Source organism: Clarias gariepinus, chromosome 11 (assembly GCF_024256425.1).
Source record: "Clarias gariepinus isolate MV-2021 ecotype Netherlands chromosome 11, CGAR_prim_01v2, whole genome shotgun sequence".
In the NCBI taxonomy this organism is placed as follows: domain Eukaryota; kingdom Metazoa; phylum Chordata; class Actinopteri; order Siluriformes; family Clariidae; genus Clarias; species Clarias gariepinus.
Window position 1 is genome coordinate 33,610,001 of NC_071110.1, and position 7,500 is coordinate 33,617,500.

At 41.1% G+C, this 7,500-nt stretch overlaps 1 protein-coding gene across 4 annotated transcripts in view; it reads right to left on the bottom strand.

Annotated features, from left to right (window-relative positions):
• LOC128532862 (cGMP-dependent 3',5'-cyclic phosphodiesterase) overlaps positions 1 to 7,500 on the bottom strand; it is a 168,863-nt gene that overhangs the window by 130,041 nt on the left and 31,322 nt on the right. The window lies entirely within an intron of this gene.

A 7,500-nucleotide genomic window follows, 5' to 3' on the forward strand; every position in this document is an offset into this window, starting at 1 on the left:
GTGTGTGTGTGTGTGTGTGTGTGTGTGTGTGTGTGTGTGTGTTGGGGAGTGTCAAATAGGGCTCGGGAGACCAAAGAGGAAACAGGTCATCTCTCTCTGGTGCAGCCACCACCCACCCTACGTTATAAACACACACACACACACACACACACACACATACACACACACACTACATTATGTCCCTCGAAGATTCGGTCAGAGGAAGAAACCAGAGAGAGAGAGAGAGAGATTGAGGGATACAGGTGGTGTGTGACACTTTGACCTCTGTGTCATTAAATGATGTCATCAAATTTCTAACAGTTACAGTAACATTGATTTTAACTTCTGTTTAAATAAATCATATTTATATTTCTTTGGTTTTAAACCATAACACTGTTTACATTACAATAAAGTTATTATTATTATTATTGTTGTTATTATTATTATTATTATTATTATTATTTAAATTCTTAAATGATATCAACATTATATTTTTAAAACATTACAAATAACAACAAAAAGTGTGAAATTATGAAATTTTGAAATGAACTAAATGTTTAATTGCTAAATCTATATAAATAAAGAAAAGGTTTTGTGTGTCCATTGGTCAGGTAGTTCACGGTGTCGACACAGAGTAAGCCGGGACACACAGACGACTGTAATGCGCCGGAATAAAACTAAATATCTTTAAAAATTTATATTTTGTTATTAAAATGGAAGAATAATAATGTAGATAAAGACTAATTTATATATTATTATATTTATATAATAATAATAACAATAATAATAACAATAATAATAATAATAATAATAATAACTTTACACCCAGAAATTACAAATATATTTCTAAAATAAAATATAAAATTACTTATCAAATATGTAAATTTTTTGTCCCCCCGATTTTCTCCCTAATTTAGTCCAAGTGTCCAAGTCCTCCTCGTCACTAGGGGGCTCCACATTAAGGCTACTACCACCACTCAGTCGGGAGGGTCGAAGACTATCACGTGTTTCCTCCAAACCATGTGACACCAGCAACAATTAAAATACAATACAGTACGTAATCTCACAGAGGATAAAACAAATCAACATTCAAAGACTACAATACAATAGCAAAAGAAGGAAAGGAGCGAAAGGAACGAAAGGCGGCTAAAAAGATTCACAGTAATAAAAATTGAGTGCAAAATAACAGAGAGAGCGCGGCACTGGAGACATGAATCAGAACGGTAACAGATGAGAAACGTCGTCACAGATCCTTACTGATTTGTGGATTTCAGTTTCTTAGGTGACATGAAGGGCTGTTTAAAGTCATTTATAAACCATATGAAAGACGGTTTATTATTTCTACACCTACTACAATGTATACGGTATTTATCTAAAAGGATGATAATGTTAATCACAGTAGAAACAGAGGGGCGTAGGTTATCCATCTAGACTCTTGAGTGATAACCAGGTGTGTATTTCTCCCCAAAAATCAGCTGACACAGGACAGAAAAAACAGGTGTGTAATGTTTCACAGGCTGAATCACAAAAAGTACGCAGGTCCACCTCGAATTCAAACCTTCTCTTCAGAGATCCAGACCCTGGGTATATATTATTAATCGTCTTGAAATGAGTTTCTTTAACTTCTGGGGTAACAGGCCAATTATGAATTAATTTAAAGTTCACATTAATAACCTTAATGGTACACTTTCTGGTGTTTAGATTACATGCATCTTTTTGAACTGTTCGCTTGCGCACCATTGGGGGCGGAGTTACACACTCGGAGGACAGCGTTATCTGTCCTTCCGCGAGCTCATAGACGCCCCTGATTGGCTGTAGAGCCGTGATTCATGTGGGAGCACTAAGGACCTCTCACCCCTTACACAAAAATCAGCTCTCTCGAGACCTCCGGCTGCGAGAGGTTAAAGCATTTATGTAATCTTAGATCTTTACAGTCAGTTATTTAATTCATTTTTATTGTTATTTATTTTATAATATAATTCAATACATAATCAAAATGTTTATTTTATAATATTTATAATAGAGAAATTAAACACATTCAATTTAATCCTTTACAGTTTCTATTACACACTTTCTGTTCCCTAAATACTGTGTGTGTGTGTGTGTGTGTGTGTGTGTGTGTGTGTGTGTGTGTGTGTGTGTGTGTGTGTGTAATGTACCAGTGTAGTGTATACACAGCGTATGCTAGTTCATCTCGAAGGCAAACACATCTATATGGAAATCTCTGATGCACGAATGAACACAATAGCACGATACACACTTCCACTGAGCTGGAGGTTAAAGATCAGACACACTTATCTCTCTCTCTATCTCTCTCTCTCTTCTTCACATGCACACACACACACACACACACACAGACAAACTCAAACAAAATACTTGCCAGTAATTATGCCGTGTTTTAATTTTCATCGTTACTGCTTGAACCCTGTTTCCAATTAAATGACACTTCCTGGTTATTCCTTCCTTGGGCGGGGTTCCTTTAGAGGGTGTGGTATGATGACATCGTTTCTCAAACAGTTTAAAGCAAACACTAACAACAGTCGAACCGATAGAGGATCAATATTATATCAGTATTTTTAGCTCCACCCAAATGTAGCTCCACCCACATTGACTCCATTACCATCTCATAAGCCCCACCCACATAAGCTCCAGTAGCATCCCAAGCTGCAGTGGTTCCAGGAACCTTCTAAAGTCTTGTTTTTTTTTTTTTATGTCTGATCAGGAACTACGGGGGCGGAGCTTGCCGTGCTCTCATACATGTCTGAGCGGGTCATAGCAAGTTTGTAGTAAGTTTATTAATCAGTATAAACTAGTTATTAGTTACTCAGCTGTTATTGGTGTGTCTGCGATTTCAATAAAATAACTAACACTTTGTGTGTTTGTGGCACACGCCAACTGCATCCGTCTTTAATACTTTCTAGATGTCGTCCTACAGGTCACCTGCAATAACAGTTTTATTTACTGTCATGGTTTAAAGAGATTTTATGAGATAATACGTCAAAGTTATTTAATTAATACACATCCCAGACCAAATTAGACACTCGGTGGAAACAGCACGGCTCCTGCGTCTAGCGACAGAAAAGTCATGTGGATATGTTACTGAAACATTCCATACAGTTTCATACAATAGAACTAGAAATTTCACTACACAGAGAGAGAGAGAGAGAGAGAGAGAGAGAGAGAGAGAGATTGTTAACAACCTGTGCTTTAAGCAGTCAGTTCCAAACGAGAAACCACAAAAGGCTCTACAGGTGCTGAGTGAGATGGTGAAGGATGGAAAAATGAAATACTTCCTTTACTTCTCTCTCTCTCTCTCTCTCTCTCTCTGATGGATTACACTCACACACCAGTTACTGTATCGACTGAGTCCTACTGTATACCTTTATTGATCAGCTTTGCTCATACAGTATGTGTAAAGTGGTGTGTAGTTTTGTGGTGCGGACTTATACACATCAAAGCAAATACTGATCCAATCAAAAATGTTCTAAACCAACACACTCCATGAATCAGATCCAGTAACAGTGTTGCACTGGAGATCTTGTGTCAATAAAGTTATTTATTTTGTATTTATTTTGTAGAATATCTAATGAACAATCGATCCCATTAACCCATTATCGACTCTATTGGTGAGACTTGCTCTTTAGCTACGATTAATACTCATCATTTTTAATGTTTATATTAATACTTATCATTTTTAATGTTTATATTAATACTCATCATTTTTAATGTTTATATTAATACTCATCATTTTTAATGTTTATATTAATACTCATCATTTTTAATGTTTATATTAATGTAACTAGGGTCGCTCAAGGAAACTGGCTCTGGATGAGGGGCCAACCTAAAAGCAATTCATAAATTTTTACGAAAAGGAAACAATGAACTCATATCCTCCATGCAGAGTAGTGAGACCAGGGAGACAGGCCTGGGAAAGGAACTCACCTGAGAAGCTCAACAGGTCATACCCCAAAAGAGCCACTGTACTAAGGACCGTCCTCCAGTGGACCAACAACTTGCAGGAGGAGTCATAAGGGTTTGGTGCAAAGGGTCGCTTGGGAAGCTTGTGGAACTCCAGAAGCAGATGTCAGATACAGACGGAGTGTGGAGTGTGGCGGAGTGTGACTATAGGAGCACTGGAGAAAAAGCTCGGGTTTTGGAGGAGTTCGTTGAGATTCAAGAAGATTCTGGCGAACTCTCAGATGACTCAGGAGGTAAAGCTGAGAAAAATGTAAAGAAAATGTACAGCAGTGGTGGGGAACTCTTGACCTCAACTGGGTACAAAGTTGACAGTGGAGGGAGAATGTTGAAGACCTCTCTCCAACATGCCTTCCCCTGAGGAAGTAGAGCATCAGGAACCCTGAGTTCCTGAAGGAATGTTGTTGGGATATCCTGGCTTCCCTTTTTAACATTGTGTGGAGGACAGGGGGTGCAATTCAGTGACCTCAGGAATACATCGGTGTTATTTGCAGATGATCTAATAACTTCATTAAGAGGTCTCTAAAATGCCTCGTGATGGTTTATACCCGAGTGTAAAGCCACTATGACACGACAAACGATACGAAGTATCTCAAGTAACTTGTTCATGAGTGAGGGCAGAGGGGACAGATTGACAGCTGGATCGTTGCAGTTATGTGGCCATTGTACTGGTCTGTTATGGTAAAAAGAGAGATGAGCTGAAAGACGAAGTCACAACCTCTGGTAAGGGACCAAATCATTGAGATTACACATCAGAAGCAGGAGAAACTGGTTTCCTTCACAGGGAGGCTGAGCTCAGGATCATAAAAATGGTGAAGAGCTGGGACAGTCCAGATCAGCTCAAAGTAACGCCGCTGTTCTTCTGTGTAGAAAGGAGCTGGATGAGGTGGTTTGGGCATCTGATTAGGATAAATAAAACAGGAGTGTAATAAGGGCACTGGTGGCTCAGTGGTAGGTGTTTCTCCTGCCATGCGGAAGGCCCGGGTTCGATCCCCAGCCAGTGCCCAAACCCCCCAGCCACTGGGGTTTCACAAAACCTGTGCCAAGGTGTTGTGCGGACCAGATATTCCGCTGTGACGACCCCTTGCCGGGAGCAGCCGAAAGACCGACAACAAAACAGGAGTGTAATAAATAATCCACTATTCCCTTACGATGTAGCAGCTATAAACACACACTCCCTCACTCACTCTCTCTGCTTCACTCTCTTTGTTAAAAAGCCAAAATTAGAAATGTGGGAACATAAAACTATAAAGCGTGAACCCCTGAAGATGTTCTTAAAGGAAATCTTAAAGCTACAGCTGCTCTTTCACTGGTTGCCAGGTGTTGCATAAAAGCAAACGCGAAACGTCTCATAAATCACGTCCTGAGGACAAACTGCTGAACAGAGACGCATCACATGATCACAAGTCCCAGGGTTCCGCACCTTCATGCTAAAATATCTATATCATACAGAAACGCATCTCTCTCACAAAGCTGTTAACAGCAACACACACACACACACACACACACACTTCTGTCTCTTATCTAGGACTCCAGAGGGGATGATGTCAGTGTGTTAGAAAAAATCTGTGTATAAAAAAAATATGTTTATTATAGATGATGGAGATGAACACACTGTGTGTGTGTGTGTGTGTGTGTGTGTGTGTGTGTGTGTGTGTGTGTGTGTGTGTGTGTTTCACTCTGTATCTTAAGCAGAGCCCTAAACCCTGAGCACTGCTACTAAATTGCCTGCTAGCGCTGTAACTTAGCAACTGCCGCTCGTTAGAGACGCTCACAAACGGTGTTCTCCTGAAACATGAAAAATTCTTCATCTTCTGTTTGTTAAAGCGAGAGAGAGAGAGAGAGAGAGAGAGATGATTCTTATATCACTTTTCATCACAGTGTTGAAACAGCACCTCTGTTCCCTCTCTCTCTCCCTTTATCGTTCCAGGTCATTTAAAGAACTAATAGTTCAGATAAGAGCTGGAGATCAGAGAGAAAGAGAGAGAGAGAGAGAGAGAGAGAGGGAGAGAGAGAGAGAGGGAGAGAGAGAGAGAGAGGGAGAGAGAGAGACAGACAGAGAGAGAGAGAGACAGAGAGAGAGAGGGAGAGAGAGAGAGACAGAGAGAGAGAGAGAGGGAATGAAGACGAATTCTTAATCTCTCCGTTCCTTTACAGCAGCGTGAAGAGCTTCAGCACTTTCCCAGTGAGAACCACTGAGTGTATAATCCACTAATGAAGATCACAGGGGGGGGGGGGGGGGGGGGGGGGGTGCTGGGGGGGGGGGGGGGGTGCGGGGGGGTAGAGGGGAGACAAGAAAAACAAAGAAGTAGTAATTAATAAAGCATCTGTTAATTTATCTTTGTATTGAAGGGTGACTCTGTCTGTGTGTGTGTGTGTGTGTGTGTGTGTGTGTGTGTGTGTGTGTGTGTGGTTCTGATTGTCACACTCTTGGAGCTGTAACTGTGGAAATAAAGCGCTAACAAGGCTCAGGAGTGCTATAGGAGAGGAGAGATTGTGTGTGTGTGTGTGTGTGTGTGTGTGTGTGTGTGTGTGTGTGTGTGTGTGTGTGTGTGTGTGTGTGTGAGTGAAAGAGACACAGAAAGAAATCAGGTGGAGACAGGGGCACACACAAGTGTCCACTTCTTGTTTACACCAAATAACAAGAGAGAGAGAGGAGGAGGAGGAGGATGAAGGGTGTCAGAAGGATTAAAAGTGCTTGTAGGAAGTGAAAGCTTTATGAATATGATGGAGAGATGATCCATGAAAAACAGATGGAGAGGAAGACAATAGGAGGAAACAAACAGATGGAGACAGAGGGAGTGATGGGTAGTGGGAGGTAAAAAGATAGATGGAGAGAGAGGGGGGGGAAGGGGTTCGGAAGATGGATGGAAATTAAAACAGAGCGATTAAGAAGGCAAAGAGCTGAAAAGATGAAAGGAGGAAGGAAGCTGGAGAGAGAGAGAGAGGGAGAGAGAGAGAGAGAGAGAGGGAGAGAGAGAGAGAGAGAGAGAGACTAAACCAAAAGTGTCTGCCCCTGATTCTGAGAGACAGATGTATCGACCCAGGTAATGACACGTGTGTGTGTGTGTGTGTGTGTGTGTGTGTGTGTGTGTGTGTGTGTGTGTGTGTGTGTGTGTGTGAACATAAACACTGCTCATTCGTTTTCCAGAGTGACTGATTACTTTCTCTCTCTAATTTTACATTTCTTGAAAACATTTTATTGATCCGTCTCTCTATCGCTCCAACACTAATTAGCTCCTTGTTGCACATCTCTAATTGATGAAGAGCAGAGACACACTGAGGACGAGACAGAAGACAGGGAGAGAAACGGACAGAGAGAGAGAGAGAGAGAGAGAGAGAGAGCGGTTGCCATGGCGTTGTGAAGCCTACAGGGCGTTAATAGCACAGTTATTTTCCCATCATGCTCTGGCACGCTCGAGGGTCACACTCACATTCCATTCAACAGTGTCACACCTTAAAGAGAAGATACAAGTGTACAAAACACACACACAAAACATCATGCACACACACACACACACACACACACACACAGCAAATAGTGAA